The sequence below is a fragment of the Linepithema humile genome, chromosome 7 (genome assembly GCF_040581485.1).
Source record: "Linepithema humile isolate Giens D197 chromosome 7, Lhum_UNIL_v1.0, whole genome shotgun sequence".
Lineage (NCBI taxonomy): Eukaryota > Metazoa > Arthropoda > Insecta > Hymenoptera > Formicidae > Linepithema > Linepithema humile.
Genome location: NC_090134.1, coordinates 5,077,448 through 5,101,941, shown reverse-complemented (window position 1 = coordinate 5,101,941; position 24,494 = coordinate 5,077,448). Strand labels below are relative to the sequence as shown.

At 40.1% G+C, this 24,494-nt stretch overlaps 1 protein-coding gene across 6 annotated transcripts in view; it reads left to right on the top strand.

The window, feature by feature from the left end:
- Positions 1-24,494, top strand: part of LOC105668373 (kinesin-like protein KIF26A) — a 316,872-nt gene that overhangs the window by 88,647 nt on the left and 203,731 nt on the right. The window lies entirely within an intron of this gene.

Genomic DNA, 24,494 nt, shown 5'->3' with positions numbered 1-24,494 from the left:
ATATATGTGAGTATCTTTTTGCATTAACAATATATTCTAAAAATGTTACAATTGTATCTCTTATCACTCTTCACACTTATACTATATCAGATAGCGCGTGTGAATCCCGACGAAGCGGAAAAAACTGGTTTCTTCCGAGTCGGTGAAATCTTTCGTCGCCTTCGGGGGATTACTTCGCGACGAGACTTCTCGAGTAGTATCGAGTGTCAGTACTCTCTCGTCGCCGCGGGATTACTCGTCAAGAAATTTTTCACGCGGCTTCCGACGATACCTCTCCGGTCGGGCGCGATATCGACGGCATTTTTGTAAAAGTCATGAGCTCGGAGACGGCTCCGCTTGTGTTTTATTCCTGGATCAACGGCATCGCGAATCGAGCGCGCATGTATCGAATGTTTTACCCGCGTCCCAAGAGGATTTATAAACGCTGTTATCGCGGTAGCTTTGGCCTGGTCCTCCGCGCGAACGAAATTATTCTCTCTATAACTCGAGGAATGGAAAGCTGATTTCACTTTGCGATAGAGGAGGAAATAGGAATATAAAATAGAATAAAAATTTGAGGCATTAGGGTATGATCGTAGTTTTGAAAAACAATATAAAAAGTATGTAAATATAAAATTATTTGGACGTATAATTTGTGTGATGTATTAAAATTTAAAAAGTTTATCTTTTCTCTCATACAATTAAACATCCAATTTAGATGTTTTAAAAACGCAATAGGAATTTTATATCTTTTACTCTAATAAATCTGTGACACGGTTCTGAAATTTATTTCTCGCGAGGTTAAGGCGGAACTATATCAGTTGACGGGTTAGAGCTTATTGAAGAACCTAGTGTGGCGTAAAGGACAGAGGAGATAAGCACGAAGCGCAGCGGTGGATAGGAGGTTGGTTTAATATTCGGCTTTGTTCGCTTCATTAGCGCTGCACAAAAGTGGCTTAAAATAATTGAGTCTACCACGGGTATAATAGCCATTCTGATATCCCATTGTTGTCGGGCCTCGGACTCGTGATTCGCGGCATTATCAATGGGTGCTTATTTCCTCATTGTGCCCGCGCCCATTGTTTTTGTTTAATTTTTCAACCCCGTCTCTACTTTCGATCCCCTTTTCCATCGTCGCCATCGCGCATCCGGCTACGGTCGCTACGATGGTGACGAAAAATTGATTTATCGTCGGATAACCGCACGCGTCTTAAAGTTTTTGCGACTGCGAGCATTTTTGCCGCTTTGCCAGCGAGGAATGATTTATCATCGGAAATTCCTTTATCATTCTTCTTGCTGATCTAGTCGGTACAACGTCCTTAATTTTTAACCATGGATCGGATGAGTGGATTCGTAAAAAGCCGATGGAAACGGGACCATTATATGCCCTAGAGATATCGCCAATTTCTTTGATCGGGACTTCGGAAATCGATTTTTTTCTAACAAAAACTTATAACTGAGCATTCCATATTCCATTTATTTTTATTGTTTTCTTTTTTTCACATTTTGAATATTTTTAAAAATATTTTTGATTTTTTATATTTAAGATTAAAATTAAAACTAAAATTTTGTCTAATTAAAATTTAGTCAAAATTAACTTGAGACAAGTTGTCTGTTTACATTTCTCAAGCTTTAATTAAAATTTAGCAGATTTTATTTTTTACGCTTCTCACGTCTAAGTTACACCACGAAATCTTTATGCCTTTTATTATTCTTGTTGTTTATTTCGCTGGCAAGACGCGACAATACGTGTTTTTGCATTCAAACTGTGCAAGTTGCCGCGAATACATCATCTCTAACGCAATGCTCTGGCTGCGTTTAATTGAATTTTTAACGCAAACATTTCATTTTACCGGCGTAAATGAAGACAAAGGCCGCGCTTTTTTAATTATCACATTTCACGAGACGAGATACATCCAACCGGGGGACACACCGCGGGCGTTTCTTGCCTGCGGGAGTGCCTTAAGGGCTCCTAACGGGTGGTGGAAAAGGAGGCATCCGAAATACCGCATTCATGAATTCCGCGCTCGTAGCGAAGGGCGGAACGGTGCACTGGAGTGTTTAAAAGCATTTTTTTCCCCTGAAAAAAGGTGTAACCAAGCTTTTCTGATGTAATTAAGTGAGCATACACCTCCTTCTTTTAGAAGCAATTACAAACCAAGTTTATTCTGGATTCGATATTATTGTTGCCACCGGTGTTTTAGTAACATACATCCATTTTTACTAATAATAACTATGAAAACATAATATTTTATTCTTATCTCCGAATGATAACAATATAATAATTGTTACTAATTATTCTTTTTAATATAAAATATAAATTTTTAGAAAAGACTTTTATAATTTTACACACATATATTTTATTATTTCCGAAAAATTCTTATTTTTACCGTCGTGCAACTTGTAACCAATATTTTTCGTTGGCTTTTCCGGTAATATCCGGCCATTCTTCTGCCGACGGAATCACCGAGTTTATGGTAAATTGGATGAACAGTTCTTATTTTTTTTGGCTCTCTTCCGCTTCCTCATTCTCATGAACTTTGTTTCTTCCTGCCTATTATCTCCGCGTCGTTCTTTTAGATACCTTTTTGTTTATCGCTCATTGTTCATTTTATATTTTTTAAACAGACGATTTCCTTCTTATCGTTATCGATAATTAGGTATAATCGAAATTAGTATCAATTTCCGCCGCGATATTGTACGGAGAGACAAAATTTCTTGCGAGCGTCAGAAAGAGCGACAAGTAATCAATGGAACTTTAGATTGATCTTGTACAATTAGCGTCTTAGAACGTACGCCTCTGAAATTCGCGTTGACGTTGTTTTCGTAGTAGTACGCCGCAGAGCCGCGACCCGTTGACAGCTTCTGGATTTTGGCGTAATTAATAACGAGAAGTCGTGCGCACGACTAGGGTGTAAACTTACTCCCTCGCAGCTCTTCAATCCCTTTTCATGACGGACGGCAATGTAAATGAAACGTGGGGGTAAGACATTTTCTTATGGCTTTGTGCACAATATTCAGGTTGTTTTTAAGTATTGAATAAATTCAAGAAATTTGAAAAATTTTATGTTTGCTACGACAATTTAGTTCAATTTTTTAAGAAACATTAATGTATATTTTGTAAGATAAATTCAAATTGGTTGCACTGGTTTTACTGTCTTTGTAGTGAGCAATATTTTAAATATTATTTTGCTAATTAATATTTGTTTCTTATAATTAGTATTTTACTATCGCAAGTGTTTGTGAAATAAGCCTGATAATTAATTTAATGACTAAAAAATTCGAGTTTGGACATTTGCGACTCTAATGGTCGACTCGTAAAAGATCGGGATAGAAAGTTACAAGGTGACATGATTAATATAATAATCCACGTCCCGAGGCAGGCTCTAATTCGTTCAACGACCGATTGACTCTCGACACGCTTGCCATAATCCGTACGCCACTATCGGCTACCCCTCGAGAAATCGCAGTGGAGAAATCTCTCGGTCCCCCCTTTCGCAGTTCGACGAATCGCATCGGAAAATCAATCGGAACGACTGCTCCCCTGGCCCCCGTCGCGGAAATACGCGGTCGTGTTGCTATTATTCATCGGCGTCATACATGCAATACCGGCATAATGCCGCGGATAACACCGGAGTATACGGTTATATCGCTCGCCGAGAGAGCGTTTGTGTGTGCACGCTCGAGTGGTAAGTCCGCGCGTAAGGGTGTAAGGAGTAATATCGCGGAACGAGGGATACGGTCCGCAAATCCCACGTGATCCCCTCCTCAATGCGCGGCGCGGCGTCTTAAGGTTATGATACTCACCTCCAAGCTCCCGGTGATCTCGGTTTAATATTTATAAACCGGATATATCGCGGCGCATACCTACGTCCCGTGTATATACGCCCGAACGAATCTCGCACTTGCCACCAGAGATTGAGCTTTACGTTTTTCTAACGACGTCGCTGAAACTCTTTACGAGCGTTCGCGCGAGATTCACAAATGCCGATATCGTCTCCTTTCCTCGCTTTTTATGCGATTTTTCGAAACTCTATTTGCAATTTTATCGTTGAAAATGGAATTTTTTAGCTTTGCTACATTTTGTACTTATCGAAAAATTGTCGAACTAACTTACACAAAGAGAATCGAGATATTTACACCGATGTAGAAGTTGAAGTTGCTACGTTTGACTATGAAAATAATGCCGTCCATTTAGAAATGAGGATGTGAGAGATACGAAAGTGTAGGAGTTTGCGTCGCGGATCGCAGCCTTTACGATGACTTCCAATCTAAAGGAACCGAATCCCCGACCTTGCTCTCGCGCGCGATTTCGTGCGACGTCAACGACGCCGATCGCGCCCCTAAAAAGATTCGGGTCATTTGGTAAAGTGCTACTTTGTGTCACATAAAAAAGCGTCCACGTCCCTCACCGCCAGGCAGTTACTTCCCAGTCAGCGTTTTCCAATGGCCAGAACCTTCGCCCTCCGCGACCTCGACGGCGGGGAAGAAGGGCGGAGATGAATGATTCGGAATAGTAGGTACGTTTCTCTCCGATTTTGGAATCCGCGCCACTTTTGCACTCTTTTGATACGCTTCTCGAAAAGAAAGACGTTTCACTAATGTATTTTACTTACAATCGATCTCTATGTAATTTAAAATTTATTTTGCACAATAAAACGCGAATAATTAAACGGAACATGAGCGAATAATTAAGCGGAACATGAGCCGATGAAAGATCTGTTGGAGAGATCTTTACAACAACAGAGAAATACTTTAGATGACAATGGAAACCTTTTTTTCTTTTTGACGTTTTTATCGGCAGAATATCTCAGAATTCTGTTGGCATTATAGTCGCGAAACGAATTATGCGATACGGGACAAGAATGGATCGCTGTTCCAGGCACCGGCGTCGCAAACTCCCGCGGGAAACTTTTCCGGAGTTTCCCGCCGCGCAATCGTAACGATACACCGACAAGGGTGAGAAGAGAGGGGGAGAGAAAGAGAAACGAGGAAGGAGATGCAAAAAAAGCCGTGTGGCAGCTTAATCGCTTCGGAAATGCATAGTGCGTTGTCGGGGCAATAAGTTATCCGTGGCAAGAGAAAAGATTGGGCAGGGACGGATTTCTGCGGGGGTGGATCATGAGTGAGAGAGCGGGACGGGGGAAGCACGACGTGGAGCGCTGTTAATTTATGGACTTATTTTTCCCGGCATGCGGCCGCAATTAATCCTGCCCTTTAATTGTTCCGTAACGCGTTTCGCGAAAGGATCTTTCGAACTGATTAATCGGATTCGGTCGCGGTTGTCGTCGGAGCAGTTGACGAAAGATGAGTCCGTTGTATCAGGGACGATAGTGATGAATTGGTGTGTGGACTGTGGGGTTTTTTTTAGGAATCTTAAATTGAAAAAGTTTTCTTTATTTTTTCAAAAAGTCTTATTCATTATTTGTGATAATAATATTTAACACTCATAAAACATAAGACAGTTTATTCATAATTCAATGTCTTGATTAAGCGACTGCAAAATTGATTTGATATTTATCTGTATTTTTGCGGCAATGCTCGAAGCAATATCAATGCATTTGAAACACGCATCGTAAGTAGCAGCGCAAGCTATTATTGTGATAACAGTACAATCGTTGCCATTGTTGTACGCGGCCGCATTTGGCTTGCTTGAAAAGCGCAAGTAGACGTTGCTTTAAGAGCCGCATCGCTGCATGTATGCGGGCGTACACGCGATGCGCAGCAACTCTGTAATTACACGCGCACGGTTGCCACACGATAACGATATCCCCATAACAAATCTCCTCGCGGTGGTGTAGTGGACGGCGCAGAGAGTTTCCAGTTATCGCCGGAGAAACGGGCGGTCTCGCCGTCGAGATCGCCCGTCTGCCCGCCTCGTATCAACGTGCGAACTCGCTCGTATTAATGAAGTCTCCTGGGCCGAAAGCGAGCGTATCGAGTTGCAATCTCATCCGGCCGCGCATCGGCTTCTTTTCCAACCGTCTGACGAGAAACAAAGCGGTCGTAAATCCTCCCTCGCCTTCCACCTCTGAAACTCCTCTTACTTCCGGAACGGCGGCGGGAGTGTTTTGGGCGGTTGCCCGCCACTTGCCGGGAATATATCCGAGATTCGCGTATCTTTCCGCCCCACTAATTTCAGGGTCGGAGAGAAATGACCGTGAAACAGCGAACGGAGTAGCGCGGAGATCGTTAAGTGTATTAGGAAACTGTTACTCCTGCGACAAACCGCGTTTTGCGATCCTTTGCGTGTCGTTCTATCTCCGATGAAACAGATAAAGACGCGGAGGTGGAATCTTCGCAACTATTTCGAGACAAATCTAAGTGTCGGGCATAAATCGCAGTACTTAAAATTCAGGAAAGAAGAAAATTATTACAAAGTGTTTCAAGTGTATAAATTTTAGCATGGCTCGGCAGTATTTGAATTGCCGTCTTTAATTTTTAGGTCAAAATAAAAAAATGATAAAAATCATATATTTATTAAATGATTAAATGTTTTAAAGAAAAAGATAATGTTTAATAATTAAAAAAAATTGATCACAGAAAATAATTTAACATTCAAAAAACATATATTTTTGAAGGAAATATTTCTTATTTTTAATAAATACTATTTAATTAAGAAAAAAATTTACAAGAGGGAAAATTTATATTTATTAATACTATAAAGTAGTATACAGGTGAAACGTACCGAAATTTCTACCGTTTTATTAAACGATGGAACTTCAGCAGACGCCAGTACATTTCTTCTAGAGATGGTGTTCCTTTCGCAGCCTCACGAACTGCAGGAACTCTCATTTTCCCGTGAGGTAACCTCCTTCTTATAAATCATACTTCTATTCGGTTGGTTAACCCGGGTTGTTCGCCGTATCCGTCGTCGACCTTCCCTGCGTACCCTGCGGCTATGTTTATGTGCCATTTGCGAAAGTGAAATAATCGTTGTCGTACTTTCGTTGTCGGCGCGCTTGCCATATTCCTTTTCCCTTGGTTATAACTGAAACAATCGTTCTATTTTTTCGTACACCATTTCGTTTATTCGTTGATTCGCCACGAAAATTTCCGTCCTTATCAAAATAACCAGATAAAAGAAAATAATAATCCCATAAAAAAATCATTAGAGTATCAAAATATCAAAATTTTTCTTTAATCATATCGTCGAACGATCGTAATACCTTTTAAACGTAAAATTCTTTTTTCGTGACGTTTTGTTGACGCGAGACAATTGAAATGATATTCAACGATTGAATAATTATGCTATTATATTTTGCGGTCCATTATGCATCGTGGAATTCTCCATTCCGCACGCGCCAGCCAAAGTGTCAGGCGCGTTATTAGCGAGTAATGCGCGCGATAAATGATTTTAAATGAGTTAATATCCGTAGTTTCGCGATATTAAACTCCGCGTGGTGTATCGGAATTCGTTATAGGTTCCGAGAATGTGCACGGGTATCGACAAAACTTCCTCGCCGCTCTCGAAACGGCCGTGGGCGCGAGGGCTCTCGGACACGATATATTGTGGTCGGATCGACGTGTGCCCGTCGGATTTCCATGTTCAGGAATTCCGTCGGAATTCGCAGCCTGTCTCATTTGCGACGATTTCAGCCAAGTATGCCACTTTTTTCCACGCGTCGCTGCGGTTTTCTCTGTAAAAGCTTTACATTCTTCTGTCGAAATTTGGTCGTTTTTACACGCGCTGTTGTATCGTCGCTTAATTTTAATACAGTGAATATCAAGTGAGAATGGATTTATGCAATTCTGTTTGTATTGAGACACATTTTTGGGGCTTTGGAAGCGATGGGCTTTCAAAAAATTATTTTTAATTTATCAGTACAACTATATATTATGCAGTGACATCAAAATAAGTGAGTAAATAAATCTGTAATTACTATATAGACGCACTACAGTTTGGCGTATTTATATTTATACATACCGTTTCTAATGCGAGAATGCAGAGATGATATATACATATGCTATAACTCAAAAATATCGAAACGAACATGCAAAGGATCCTTTGGCAACCTCTTTCCGTTATTTCCACTTTAATGGCGTCGGGTCGTGGATGTGTATAAATTTCAGAGCGTACGGCATTTAAGAATGCACACTCGCGATTCCCACGCCAACAGCGTGTAACTGTACGCATACGCTCGCGATTCATGGCATGTTATTGCACATGTCTCGTGAGAATATCTCTCATGCATGCTCATTTCGCGATGAAAATGGTTGTACTAAATCATTCCATTAATTTATTTCTATCAGTGAGTTCAACAAAATTCTTAACGATTGGTATAGAATTAGTTGAGTTTTTAAAGATACTACATTAATTGTTAAACGAATGAATTGTTGGTAATATGACAAGCAGTAGACCAAACAGTTGTTTATACATTAAAAGAATTGATCAATCAACATTTATTTTTTACAAAATTGATACTGTAAGAAATTTTTTAGTTCAATTAATTTTTCTTTTATTTTACATTGGTACACATTTTTTAAATACCTTTAATACATATTTCTCGAATGCACAATAACTAATTGGATATGTTTATTTATAATATTACACGATATAAAAATCGCAGTTTAGTAAAATTTGATTTCTGTATTAAAAGTACTCTTTTGCAAATATTGCATCAAATATTTTTTTTAATCGTCGCAACACTACTGGGCGATGGGATGTGGGTTCAGAGAGAGATTCCGATGCATGTCACTGGGGGATGGCCGCCTCTGTCGCTCCACCCTCTCGTAACCGCGGAGTTGACGGCTGATTGAAAAGTTAGTGCGCCCCCAATCGAGAAGATGAGTCCCCGGAATCAAATCACGGCTTCGACGAGGGTGGATGCACGGGGGGGATGGGTCCTCGTGCCCTCGTACCGTCAAGAGAGAAGGAACAGGCCGTGTGGAGATCGTCGTGGCGTTTGTCTCCTGGGCCATTAAGCGGTATTGGAGCTCGCTTCCGCCAGGAAGATCAAATCTCCAGCGACTCGTTAGAAATGAGAACTGCGTCTAGACTCGTGCATCCAACGCTCGTCATTTATACGCGAAACGTTTTGGCGAATCAATTACTAGTGATTTTATGGAATCTGCAAACAATTGATGGATCAGTGAAATGAACGAAGCGAGAAGCACACTTTGAACGATTTTGAAGATCGTTTGATTCTTAATTAGCACGATGAAATAATAATTCTTCAAGGATCAATTCTAGAATTAGTAAAATATAATTATATGGTTAGCATTATGTAATGAAAAAGTAGTTACTGATTTGAAATCCGATTCTGATTACAATATTAGGCATGATAATAAAATTTTGAGTGTTTCGTTGACATTCTTCGTGCCTAATTACATTTTATTTTTTCTACTTCGACTCTATTTCTATGTAGTTAAATAACATCTAAATATTTGTGATCGTTTTGTCTCCACAGTACACTCGGAGGGTTAACCGCGACTCTTATAGTTGCATTTGATCCCCCGCAAACGTCGGTCGCGACTCGATCACGTACGGTCACGAGAAGCCACGGGTGGCCGCCACGCGCCGCGGTCGGCCGGAAGCGGAGGAGCGCGTGTCAGGGTGCAATTTGTCCGAAATGCTTTCGAATCGCGAGAAAGGGACCACCCGGATCGATCGCATTAACGACATTTTTACGTGATACGAGTCTGCGGCAGGCACGCGAGCCGCCGCCACCGCCACTGCGTCGCCCGGCGAAGCGATGGAGCGCGCTTGCCCGTGGCTCGAGAAAAAATCGAGGAAGGGTGCGCGCATTTAGTTAATCAGATTAGCGAAGGCAATTAGCGGATCCCCAGAAATTCATCGTGAACCCCGCACGTCGGTAATTAGCGATAGCAGTTTGTTAATTACACGCGTTAACGAGAGGGCCGACTATGTATCGGTCGACGGCTCGTTTTCTGATGGATCCGTGAATCGCGTGGCTGCGATTCCATCCGCGTCGCGTAATTAATTGTCGCGAACGCATAAAAAGTTCCGCGTGCTCGTTGCTGTTACTTCTGTTCGCGCAGCAGGCATCCAGAGAAGGTCCCTTTTTCCTCTCGCTTGACAAATAGGCGATAAACAAAGGGAAATTATTTTTCCCCCTTCGGCGGAAGCGATCTCTCGCTTTGCTTTATCGTGTCATCCCGATCATCGTTGGGGAAAGGTCTCATTTTTCTTTGTGCATCGAGAAATTAATTACTTTGTCTAATTATCACGAGCTCCATTGTAATTTCCACGAATCGCAGTAATAGTGTCGCGAAACTGGGTTTCGATAAAAAGGTTTTAATCAGCAGTATTGTCAGCGTCGATGGGAATCTTGAACGTATGCCAGCGTGCTGAAAGCACTTTGCGTTTTTAACATTTCTTCTAATCTTACTATCGTTATTACTATTATGATTAATAACATTATGCATCAAGGAGCATTTTGATAAAAATCGTGTTTTACATGAAAAAAAGTCGAGCGTATCTGCGTCTAAAAAGAAACAGATTATATTATATGAAATAATAATCTTCGTGAAAATTCAGAGCTTAAAACATTCATGCACGTCGCGTGTCATGGCGTCGGAGAAAAAGACAGACTGCTTCGTTATAAAGATTATTCGCACATATACAACGTGGCATCTGACGTTCATTATGCGCCAGTCGTGCACATTAGGCGAGCATAATGCGCGCGGAAAGGCTTTTCTTTTATGCAAGTCTGTCTCTCTTGAGCGCTACGCGGAAAGAAAAAGAAATAGTTACCTCGAAAGAGTGAAAAGACGTCTTCCTCCTGTCCCAAGCACTCTTCCCGAGGAACCGAAAATAAAAGAGTTCACAATTACGAAGAGGCTCAAGTTTCGAGACGTTGCGAGCGGTATAAAACGCGAGTCACTTTCTCGCCCGTTTTTTTTTTTTTTTATTTTTATTTAGTCAGTAGTTTGAGATTGCGACGCGAGCAACCCATATTTTACGCGAGCTATAAATTTTCTCGTAAAAGCTCTAACCGGAGTATCTTCGCTCACCGGAAATCAGCAGAAAATACACGAAGTCGATGTGACGGCTGCGTGTCGAGAAGTCCGCCAGTAGAAATCGACGCGAGTCGAGAAATGCAATATCGAGAAAATTACTGTAATCAACAGTGGTTATAGTGTAATCCGTCGTTTTCGAGATATATACATTTTTTTTACTTTTAAACGAAGATTGCCTTGTGCAGGAGCAAATGCGGTCCCATAATTCCTTATTAAGCACAGTCAAGGATCTAGCGGTCGCATCGATTGCATCTGCCGTATCTTGGGCAGGATGCACATCGGTCAGGCTCCGCCGAGGCGCGCTTTAATTAAGATTTATAAGCACTTTCGACACAATGCACCGTTCACCCTCCGACGTGACGGGTCGATCGGAAGCAATTCCCCTCGGTTTGGGATATGCGGGATATAAACCATTCCGACGCTTAACGCGTCCGGAGAAATCACTCCTGGTCGCATAGAGAGAAAGCCACGAATGGCGAATTCAGAATCTGAATGGATGCGGTAGACGAAGAAGCGTTCTGCAGAAATCTGCAGTGCGCTTTAATCAATGCTAACAATTCGTTTATGGCGCGGAGGGTCGGGCGCGTTTGCTAAAACCAAAGGGCGAGGATGACCTTTTCTGGGTTTGCGAAGGGTCAGTTTTCCTTCTACTCGTGCACGAGATTGCGTTACCGAACTCACTTTGTCGGGACGATACTGGTCTGTCCCGCCTCTCGACTCAAAAGAAATCAAGTCTTCTTTAATATTATGTGAGGGTGAATTAATAAACAATTGTGTCGACAAATGAGGAAACTAATTCAAAAGAAATTGAATTAAGAAAGTTTAATTGCGCCGAAAAAATGATGTATAACTTGTTACAATTTAAATTCTTGTGGAAATCGAACACATTTATATCTTTGTTGCGACAAAAAGTTGGACACAAAGCTGGATGACAATCGAATTAACGTAGCTTATTAAAAGCCAATTAAAGTCTGAAAGCCATTACGTTTAATTTATGGTTCTTTACAGTTAATTAATTGCTCATTCTAACTATTATCTTCGTTTTAATGTACTTATTCGGATACAGCGAGCAGCTATTTAACGTCGATCACTTTTTCTGCATTAGGCAACTTTGCGTCTTCCTTGGTACAAACTTTTGCTTACTTTCTAGTTGTTTTTCGTTCTTCCTAGTTTCCTTTCTCTTTCTTGCGGTAATGCCAAGAAGAGACTCAGAGGGAATGAGCACGCCGAATGAATATTGTAACTCTGATGAATCATTCATGCCTATCAATGATATGGCAATGATATGTCGTACATGTAATAGCGACATTAACATAATATGTTATCATACATCTTGCTGTGTACAAACGTATTCGTAGTCAGTAATCATGTTAATGCTTATGTCAATAAGTTTTTAGTGACAGCGTTTTCATATCATCTCGTTTTACAAGTTGGAATAATTTATTTATAATTGCAAGCTTTTTAGAAATATAATTTTTATCAGCCATCAATTGCTAACGTAAATCTTTTATATAACATATTTGTTAAGTAGAGCCGCGATTCTCGTGATTATATATTTTATTAAAGAACCGGCGCGGCGCAATGCATGCGGCCGTGAGTGCATTCGACGCACTTACACTTTCAGTTGCGGCGCGATGCAACGAGGATGCGGCGGCGGCGGCGGTTTTAATTACAATGCAATTTTCCTTGCGGTGCCCATCCCTTTGAAATGCTGTTAGGCTTCCACTCGAATACACGAAGCAATCACGTACCTCCTGGGCGAGGGAACGTCTCTCGTGCCGCTGCGACGTTTTGATCCGCGAAGATTAAAGGGGTCCCGCCCTCGTCCCTTTGCCCTTAACGTAGCCGCGTCGTCACGTTCGTGGTAGTGTGCGGAATTTGGCACGACCGCCACAAGTGCGTAAATATGGCATAGGGCCGGCGCCACGTCTCAAGCCGTTTTTCTCTCTGAAAGGACTCGCTGCCGCCGCCTCAAATCCGCAGCTTCGCATTTCACTGCTCGGCGACGGTCTTAAAAGTTTGTTGGAAGTAGACGCTTCCGCGTAATTTCTTTAATGATAATAGAGTAATTAATTTGGAAAGACCGAATTTTAGTTTTATATTTCCGCAATATATAGAAAGCCGTTGAATCTTTTTCATCATTATTTTAAACAGTTAAATACCATGCGATAATATAAATTATATATATATATAATTATGAATATTTCTATTAATCTCTACTCAATCAATTATTTAATATATAAATATGTAATATATATGTAAGCATTGGATATATTTAATTAATTGAAGAGTTTCAATATATACGGTCGCGTTTCAACGTTTCATTAATGACGATACTTCGTCACGCGGTATGTTTTCTGCCTTTAGTGCGTTTTTGCAGTCCGCCCTCAGGCTGGAGTGCCGTATAAAACCCATTTACGATCCAATCCGGCTTGATAAATTCCAGAAAACGTACGAGTCACGGACGCGTGTTTGGTATAGGGAGGATGCAAGAACCATAATGGATTATCGAGGGACGGCGTTCGGTAATCGAATACCATTTAGGATTAAAACCCATCAAATTTTCCTTCCTCCTGTTAGCGCGGGAAGACAGTAACATTTTTCTATCCACGCGAATTCGCTTGTCATTGCATTCCTTGGCATTCTTGTAGCTTTCTTCCACTATTGTATGGGTTTTTCTTCAAACCTAATCAATTTTTATACAGTAATTTTACTGTTAGAATTTTTTTTTATTTTTAATTTTTATACTATTGATGCATTTATATATTTTTACTGCTAAACAGAAGAATTTCTTGTTCAGTTGACGGTTTTCGATAAAAATCCGATTTTTTGGGTGTATGTATATTACACATTTGCTGTACTTGTATTTTTATCTGCCATTCGATTTTTCGGAAGTGCGAACAGTTGTTCGCGGCTTTAAAGTCCCGCGAAATTCGGCCGTGAATGACAGAAGTTTCCTTTTTACGATGTTCACTGTTTCCGCCACCCTTCATCAACAAAGAGAGCGAGCCTACGAATGCCGAGTAATTCTTTGTCGACTTTTAGGAGCGACGTTCCCCACGTATAAATCAAAGAACTCGTAAGGGCGTAATGATTCAGCGGAGAGCTTTTGTCGCAAGCGAGTGGCCTTTCCTTTTCGGTTTTTCGCCGCGGTGCTTTATACGCTCGCGACGAAGTTTTGTAATAGTCCTAGCGCTTTTTCGTATCAGATAGAATCTAGCAAAAATCAACAATTATAAATGAAAAGTTTTTCACATTTTTTACGTTGAACAATTATCTGAATATTTAACTGTTGGATATCGAATGTTATTTTTATTGTTATAAGCAATATAGATATTACTAGAGAATAAAATTTTATACAGCTTGCATTAAAACGATAAAAATATCGTTGATTATTTGAGTTTTACGAAAAATTGGAAATAAAATTTATCAATATATGTCATATAAAATTTAGCATCAGTTTTATATTGCAATTTATTTCTCGCATATTCTATCTTTACGGGCTCAAATAAAAGCAATCTGAATATACTACATCCGAGACTTATACTTCATCTTATAGATCGCAATTCTTGTTTTCCAAGATTTCATTACATCATTCTTAATGTTCGACATACGCATTAATCGACGTTGTGTTTCTAGTAAGATTATATCCCTTCGATCGAGAGATTCTCGCATAGCATCTCTTTGTTCGTAACACATACGAGACACGATCGTCGGATGATCGATGGTGACGCGAAACTTTGGCATCGCGAGACCGTGCCGGGCTCGAAAGTGGACAGCGAACGAACGAACGAAACGGGCTCAACGGCGGCGTCTTCGTTTCGAGTCGAGTCGGCGTAGGAGGAGCAGACACTGACGTTCCCATCCGTCATGATGTCGTCGGGCATCTAGCGGCCCTTCAACCCCCGGAACTGCGTTCGGCGAACCCCATGTGCGCGCGCGTTGCCGACGTAATCGTGCACCAGGTGCCACGCTGACGTCTCTTAACGAAGGACGCGACTCCCCCGTCATTCCTCTCGTCACCTCGCTCGTCTCTTCTTTCTCTTTTACGATTCCCTTTCCTTCTTCCGGGGAGGAAGAAAGTAGTCCAGAAACGGGGCGCACTCTTAACAAGCATCGGGCGCTCGTGCTATAAAAGGGACTTTTTTGCTTGTTAGATTGTTTGCTCGCCACGGTCCATGCTCGATTCGGGCCTGGCTGGCGACGCCTCCGCTTTATCGAGATTGTACTGGTTACAGGGACGGGTTTTTTGTCGCTCCTGTTTCGGTGATCAGTTCGACGGAGCTGGGAGAGTCGCCATCGTGATTAGACCTCGTTATCGCCCTTGTTGATATAATTCTTTTTTACGATAATGCATGCACAATCCGATATATCTCTCATATTATTAATTTTAAATAGATTATTTCTATTTAATTGAATAATTTTAATACAACACTTGTTGATTTATGGATAGAAAAAGAAACGTAAAATTTTATGTATTATATTAATTTAATATTAAAATGCGTGGCGCAAAAAAATTTCTCAGAAATGAGATATATTGAGTTGTTGAAAAATTTTGTGTATAAAAAGTTTTTTGCCTTTGGCTACTAATGCCTGTGAAAATTTCAAAAGTTGTAACGTGATGATTCGATCAATCGTCAACGGAACTGCGTTATTTCGACGAAGGAACAGTCGGAATCGAACGGAATAGATCCAGATTAACGGAATTCTTTAGCGATCCTTTAATTTTTTGTGAATACCTTTCGCGAGAGCGAGCGCGCGGTCGTCCCGTCAGACTTCGCAAATCCTTTAGCCAAACAAGCGGCGAGGATCTGGCAGGTGCCATTTGCCATTGAAATCCCGCTGCCATTAGAGACGTCCGATCTAAATCCCAGTGGCATTTGCGCAGCGGATTGTCGTCTTATCCGAATGGTCCTCCCTCCTCACCGAGGCCGGGCACACCGGGCCCCGTCTGCCTTCTTCCCCGTTTTCTCCCTCGCGCATTTCACTCCTGTTATTTCACTACTCGTCCTTCCTTCCGCGCGCGCTCTCGTCGTCCGGCCGGTCGATGTGGAACTTCTCCTGGACCGTTTCTGGCGGCGAACGTTACCCTGTTAAGATCCGCAAAGCAAACAGTGGTCGGCAGATAAGAGTGTCCTTCGGGAGCCCGCCAGGGATAACAGAGGGCTTTAAAAGGCTCGCGACGTTCTCGCCCGCGCGACATATAGCACGGCTGCGCCCTTACGTTTCGAATTCGAAGCCCTATACGCCCGTCCGCAAATATTTTCGAAAATTCCCATCGGTAACCTTGTAAGAGTAAGACGTAATACTTTTATTCATATGTCAGGCCATTATTTTTCTAGCAAATTAAACTGTTTAACGTTTTAATGTATCAATGTATCTTATTATATATTATTAACGCTTTTAAGTATTCGTGAGATATAAAATATTGAATTAGAAAGGTTATTTTAGTTACGTACAAAAAAGCGTTCCATGCATAGAAACGACTATTATTTTAGCTTGTACACAACGTGCACCTTTTGAATATTCCGCAGTCAAAATTAATCAAATAAGCGAGAAGATAAATATTGTCACTAATAATAACTAGAATGTTTATTCTGTTCTCTATTGTGTTTATTGCTATATCTGTCGAATTTCAAGCGTGAAATTAACTTTAAAGTAAGAAAAACTTGGAATCATTGTACGATTAAATCTCGCTACAGAAGCGCAAGAATTGTATTGCGATGTCTGTATATATGTCCACACTAAATTAGTGAGAAACGCGAGAATCGAGCTAAGTGAGCTTTGACGGATTAACTCCATCTTTCGATGACAGGGCGTGGTAAACTCGTCGGCGGAGAATTACTCCGCACGGAGACGGAACAAGTCAAACAACTCGAATGACTCTCGACAAATGAACGTTAGAGTCTGCCGGCTCTTGCCCCCACGGGAAGTAAATACAGCCTGGAAGTTATGTAGTTGATTTTACCCAACAAAGCTACAATTCGATTGCTCAACGTTGCTGTCAGCCGCACGTGTCTTGCGCTCTGTCTTTTCCCTTCTTGCTCGCGCGGCTTCGTGAAATGCTAATTTACCCGCGTATCGATGTTCGCTATTTGTCAAGTGCGCGCAAAAGCGCTCGCGGCAATCCGCGCACGTATGACGCTGTTTTATGTGAAAGAATATTTTATAGCTCCTTGTGTATGCGACTTCGTCTCTTTGCATGCATTAGGTAACGTCGTCGACGTGTCTACAGTGTGTATCCGAAATCGCGTCATTTTTCACAGCCGAGATGAAAAAAATGGCTGTTATTTCGACGTTGTGGCAATCAATAATTTATGAATTACGGTGATTGAGAATTAATCTTTAAACGTATAAGAAATAATTATTTCTCAAAAATAATTTTTATCTATTTCATTTTATCTATTTTATTTTATCTATTTTAACAGAATTTTTATATTAGGCTTAAAAAGATATTTTATATTGATGATAAAAAAATTGTCGGAAAAATTATTAATCATTTTCCATAACGGCAGATTGGTCTTTAAAGAATCTACGTGACTTCCGGGACACTCTGTATGTACGTATATATCTTTCGAATCTTTTCGTATAGACCGGCATCCATACCAATGAAACCATCCAATTTTCCTTCCTTAGTTGTGTATTCAATTAGTTTCTAAATTTACGCAGTCCTAAAACTGTTGGAGATACAATGTCTTTTTAACCCCTGTCTGCTTGGCTTCCCCCCCCCCCCCAGCTTGCACAAATAAAAAAATCAATAGCGCAAAATTATAAGCTATTTATGAGTTTTCATATTCCGCAAATTAAAATTTTTGAGCTCGTTACGCTGAGCATGAATTTAATGTTTTTCGATATCGACTCAGCCCCCCCACCGCTTAAAAATAAAAATATTGAATCAATCTTTGCGGTAGAATTAAGAGCTATTTATGAGCTTTTGAACTGATATAGTTTCGATTTTTAAGCTCACCCCCTTAGTTCTCAAACAGACCTTAATCAATATCGATTCAGCCCCGCCACAAAAAACATTAAATTCATGCTCAGCGTGACGAGCTCAAAAATTTTAATTTGCGGAATATGAAAGCTCATAAATAGTTTATAATTTTGCGCTATTGGTTTTTTTATTTGTGCAAGGTGGGGGGAGGGGGGACAGGGTCAGCTCGACAGAGGTGTCTTTTTAGGTCCAAGAAAAAAATAGATAGAACAGCATCGAAAAAGATTAGATTGGGAAAACGCCCGAATAATTTAACTCTTCATCAACTCAACCGATGCAACAAAATTGCATTAAACTGATTATTGCGTCACGAAATATTAATGTACGTGTTGATTGAGATTTTTGAATTATTTAATGTAGATGCTGTAATTGATTATTTAAATTTAATAAAATTTTGTAACTATACAGATGGAAAACGAAAAAAGAATTGGGTAAACGTCGCGTTTTTATGTGAATTGACCTCATGAATGATATCTTCGTTTAATGAAAGAAAAATAGTCGGCTGAACGATTGTTGACGCGAGCTTTGCGTGGTTCAGTTGGGGGCATAATACGCACAATCACCTCGCTAATCAGTTAATTGCGTGATTTTCCACCCGATGGAAAAACAGGATTAGATTCGAAGAGATGACTGCGCTATACAGTTTCGTAATATGACGAAAATTACGCTATCCAGTCGGATCGTTAATGTGAATTTAGAGGGATAAAGTATCATATAAAGTATCATAGCGTCGTCGTTACGCTATCTGTAATCAATGAAAATTAATTGACCGGCTTGTTATTATTTTAATATAATATATAATTTTATAAATATGTTAATCGATTTAACCCATTTATTTATGATCCATTTATCAATCAGAAGCGGTGAACAATTCTTGACATTTTATTATATTCGTTATTTAATTAGAAGCGTTAAACGCGCGCGAGATGCACTCGTCTACCGAGTAAAACGCGATGCGACAAATTTCATTATTAAAACTGCGGCGTGTTGCGACGCGCTATCCGCGTGAGAGCGAACGATTTTACGCAGTGCGTTTTATTTCGACGGTGGACGCGATGCAGTTTCACTTTATCTCACTCAACCGCGTATAATGGCACCCTTCAAGATCAATCTTCTTTTCACCTGTCCGCGGTATTAGAAATACCGGATCGTTATTCCACGGTTCGTCCTCGCTTTGTTCGGGGACCTTCGGTTCGCGTTTGTGTGCTCCGTTCGTGTATATAAATGCGCAGCCCCCTCTTTTGCAGATTTTTACTCTCGACTTTCTCATTTTCACAGAGGCGATGATGCGAGAGTCTCGTGTGTCTCGCGATGATTATTCGGAGTGATCGAGAGAAGTTCCGCCGGGTGGTGCAAACTCAACCGTAAGAGATTGCTCGGCCTCTATATCTTCCAGCGCGATTCTCCAACCTTGCCCGTTATCCGAATCATCTTTTTGTCTGGGCTTCTGCCCCGGTTGCTGCTTTTCTGGCATGCCAGTCAGTCAATTGGGAAATTTATTCGAACGGAGGTAATGATTTGAACGCAAAAAATGCACAGCCGCTCTCATTAAGATTAAATTGACATATATTGTTTATAAATGAGGAAAGGATCTGTCAAATTATTAATGAATACTGCGATATAATTTTTCGTATTTTCTGTATCTTATATTTCACGATTTTATTTTACTATTTTTTGGATTGCCCAATTACTTCCAAATTAACATGTTCTTTACAAGTTTTTTTTTTATATGATAGATCGATTATAGGCAATAAACAAAAATTTTTCTCTATTTTTTTGAAAAGTTGGTTGTTTTAACAAACAAAAATGTTTGTAACGATATTTCAGCAGCGATTGTAAGCCCCGTAAATTAATGATGAATGATTGTGGACAATAACACATTATTCATGACTACGATGCGTGCGTTCGCGCTAATGTAACGGCGCATTGAGTCGCAATTGTTCCTTGCCATAACACTACTCGCAGTCGAAACGAAATACGAGTAACAAAACGACCGAAGATTCTCATTCGGTCGTTCAACCGAGCGTTTCTAATTTGATTGGTCGCGGTAGGAGGGGTAGATAGCATTGAGACAGGTCAGTCCGCTGTGAAAATCGGATGTGCCGTCCCTGATATCCCTCCGGGGAATGGAAAATCCAGTTATAACACCGAGCATCGCCGTGTACTTTTCAGCTGTGGTTAGTTTTGAATAATACTCATCACTCTGCCGTTATGGCCAGCTCTCACTCAATTTGGATATATACGTCGCTGCATGCTGACGCTGTTGTTAAATACGCGGAGCTCCAACATTGTTCTGTGTTTCGGGAGCTTAATTAAAATTGTAAAAAAGATAATGCTGCGACGGACGATAGTCAGTGCGCTCGTGTTAAAATTAAACTGTCAGAAAATGTTAAATTTTACAAGTATACCGGAGAATAAAAAAAAGTAAGAATTTAATTCCGAATTATAAATTATAATAAGCTGCGCATAAAAATTAATGCTAGGTCGGTGAATCGGATTTAAAATCGTTTTTGGTCGTTTAGGCACCGTAAATAAATCATTTTTGTCCTTTATAACTTCGTTGTCTGTCATTCAACATTTTCATGAGCAGCCACGCGGCCGGAACTAACCGCGTTATCCACCTTTATTTGGTATTTGCACGCGGAACTTTGTTCATCGCCTCATTTACACGGTAACCAAGGGTACCGCTGTATTCTGCCTTTGCTCTCTCTCTCTCTCTCTCTCTCTCTCTCTCTCTCTCTCTCTCTCCGGTCTTTCCATCTTTTTCCTTTTATGTTTTTGTCTCCTTTATTTAGTAGTTTCTATCCCGCGCAGCTTTCCGTTCGTCTCTTCGTCCGGGAGAAATATTAGCCGCGGGCGGAGTAGCATTAAAGGGGAACAGTTAAATTAATAATTCCGAAATTGCAGAGAAAGAGAGTAAGAGAGAGAGAAAGAGAGAGAGAAAGAGAGATGTCATTCGTGGCATAGGTTTCTTTGTACAGTTATAGGTTTTTTGGTAGTAGCGACTGGAAAGCTGTATAAATGACACATCTTACGCTAAATCATGTTTAACAAACTGCAACTGGTTCGCGTTTTCATGCTGCCATGCTGAAAGAATTAATTTTTTTAATTGAGTAAGGATGTTATTGATTTGCAATTTTATTAAAAAAGATATTAATTTAATTAATCAATTTTATTTTTGTAATTAAGCGATGATATCTACACACTGAACAAATCACTATCCGAGATAAATAATTTTGGATTTGTCAGACGTTTTAGTTTTTAAATAATATTTGTTTTTTGTTTTTTTTGTACGAATATATCGACAATTATATCGATTCCGATTTAGGCTGACGCTATAATCATGTGTACTATATAGATGAGTAATCTATTACTACTGATTTAGTTGAATTATTTGGTTTTGTAATTTTTATTTGTTTAAATTTGCTTCAATTGAATCACATTTGTTTTCATCAAAATACCGTTTCGACTAAAGTATCGAGACCAACAGGTCTAATGTAATTCACGATTTAATGGCTTCAGTCATCTGCATATATTATTATACGTAATACTTTCTTTCTGATGTAATTTTTTTATTAACATGGTTCCGCTTAAAACATATATTGTACATTGGCTCAATTAACCGTCGATCGCTGTAATTTTCGCGCGTCAATCTAATGAGAAACGAGGTTATTTCGGACACCTCGTAACAGAGCACCGGTTGCACCGGGAGAATCTTACCGGCATCGGTAATTATGGGGCTTCCATTTCAGGACGGGCCTCGATCCTACACGATGAGGCCCCGACAACTGCGGAGCTTGTTATTGGCAGCGTAAACAACATGATTATCTTCTTCCGCAGTGAAACTGCCAAAAAAGATTCTATTAATATTTATGACGATCCGAGCGTGCGATTCGCTTCGACACCCTGCGGAGTGGTTAGGCTTGCCAAATTATGCGATGGAATGAATTATAGGTTGCGGCTGCAGCGTGCGATCGTTTCCTGCGCTTTCATTACCATCGAAACCATATCTGCTACACTCGTAAATGAGTGATGAAGACGAATGAGAAATGCATTTATCAATTTTGCAAACATAGCGTGGCTCGTGCCCGTAAAAATGCTGTTCAACAAATCAGCGTACTTCGCTACTTGGAAATGGCCTAACGCATGACGCTCGAAAAAATCGTAGCTTTATATTGAATAATTATAAATCCATACTAAAATATCCGTAATAAAATTATTCTTATTATCAGTTAATTGAATACCCATTAGGCAATCGAATAATTTATAAATGAAAAAATGTGATATAATTATAAAAATATAATATTATTGCACGTATTACGAAAAATATTTTTATTTGTGCGGATTTACAATATACAATTTTGATGCATTGTGTATAATATGATTTTCAATAACTAATGGAATCAGAATGATAATAATTTATTGAAGCATATACATAAAATGTATAGAGATGGAAAGATTTCAAACGATTATAAACAAGTTAAACAATTATATATACAAGTATAAAATTTGTTCGGCGACATCGAATTATATCCCGCGAGCGCAATAGCGTTTCTCTTTAATGACATTTAATAATGCCACACATCATCCAGCATCATTGCGAAAAAAATGGCGTCTTCACATTGGGGTCAATAGCGCATCATATATTCATTCAGAACATTCCATCACAAGTCGAATAACGAGCCTTTTTTTATTGCTTCGAGAAATCGCGCGTATGACATGCAGATTCGACACGCGACGGCGATATTTTATTTCGACATGTACAATATTTTTTATATCTGTCACTGGATTTATACGATAAACAGGATCCAATAATCTACTGGAATGGATAGCCCAAAATTTGTTGTTATTGATACGATGGCACGTTTTATTCGTTTGCATATTTATTTATTATAAATTTTAAAACGACGATGTTTACGCAGCACTTGTATTCATCTCTCTGACGCGTGTATATCTGCATGCTTTTATGCGCAAACGTAAAGCTTCGAATTTATCTCTGTGGATAAATACATTGGAGATGAATTAAACAAAATCTGATTTTCCAAATAATTAGACCGCCGCGAAATTATTGTACACATTGTAATCGCGCTCTGGATGTGTAACTCCAACAGCCAAGAATGAAGTGTAAATAGCGTGGAAAATGGAGTTTATCATTTTGCAAGGTAATAACGCTCTGGACTAAGCGCTAGACAAATTGAAGAATGAGCATATTAATTACGTCATACTCCATTGGGATTTACCGCAGACGCTGTCGCCACATTTTCACGTTACGAGCGAAGTTCCGTAAAAATAGAGGGACATTAAATTCCCTCCAGCAACGAATTCCGGGTTAACATTCTCGGAACGGTCGCTCTAACGAGCTCCACGATAATAAAAGTGAAAGGCGCGCGCACGGACGCGAGTCAGCCCCGGTTTCGCCGTGCGCGTTTTCTTTGTCGAGGAAGGGGTTGAAGAAATTGGCAGGAAGGAAGGAAGGAAGGAAGGAAGGAAGGAAAGAAAGAAAGAAAGAAAGAAAGAAAGAAAGAGGAAGGGAGCGAGAGGAGAAAACGGAGAGAAAGAGAGAGATTGGCAATGCGATATTTCGCTATCTCCGGGCGCCTTCTCAACATGTTAATTGTATATTTGAGGTGAGGCGATAAACAAGGCCTCGTCGGTAGCTCGCTGCTCTTGCCGCGGAGAGTCTTCATTACCAGCTGTAATATATAACCGCAGCCCCGCGGGGGCATTCCCGATTCGCAGAGCGAATTACGAAGTGCCGGATACGTACCGGGTGGCTGAGAGAAACCGGATTAGACGATCGCCCGCTGAACGCAATCGTTGCGATCAATAACTTGCTCGGCTCGCTCTCTTCCGTTAACTCGTGCGACCATCTGGGCCTCGGATCAAACGGTCCTCTTGTTACCAGAACATGGGCATGAGAGGGGGACGTTACTTTAGCTTCGCAAGCCAACTTTCGCGAAGTCGCCGCGGCTAATCGTGTCCCGGCATCTCGGCTGTTCATCGTACCTCGCAGCGTTCTGGATAAGGGCTCACACGGGAAGAAATCACATGTGATCTCGGGTACATCGGTTTTGAAAGCGGTTTCTCGTGTATACAAGGTGTCCTCGGTTCTTTGCAATTTTTTTTTATTCACAGACTATTTGATTAATTTGAAACAATTTTCTCTTAATAGAAATATTGTGAGTGAAAATCTAGGAGTTTATGCGACATAAAGATACAAATTGATAACGAAAACTTTAAAATATCTTGCTTATTCTTTTTTACATTAAAAATAAACTTTGCTTGTGCAGAATTTTAATTATAGATTTTGTTAACGAAAATAGTTTAGTTAAGAGAAATACAAAAAAGCATAGTATTAAATTTTTGCTTAAGAAAATGTAGCTCCGATTTTATCAAAGAAATATAAAACAATAAGTCTTATAGTATGTCGTATATCTTATTTCAAACTGAGATTTAAATTCAATTTTGGTTAAGAAGAAATTAATTCCAAAGTATTAAAAAAATTTTTTTCGTGTGAATATTGCTGAAACATACTGTATAC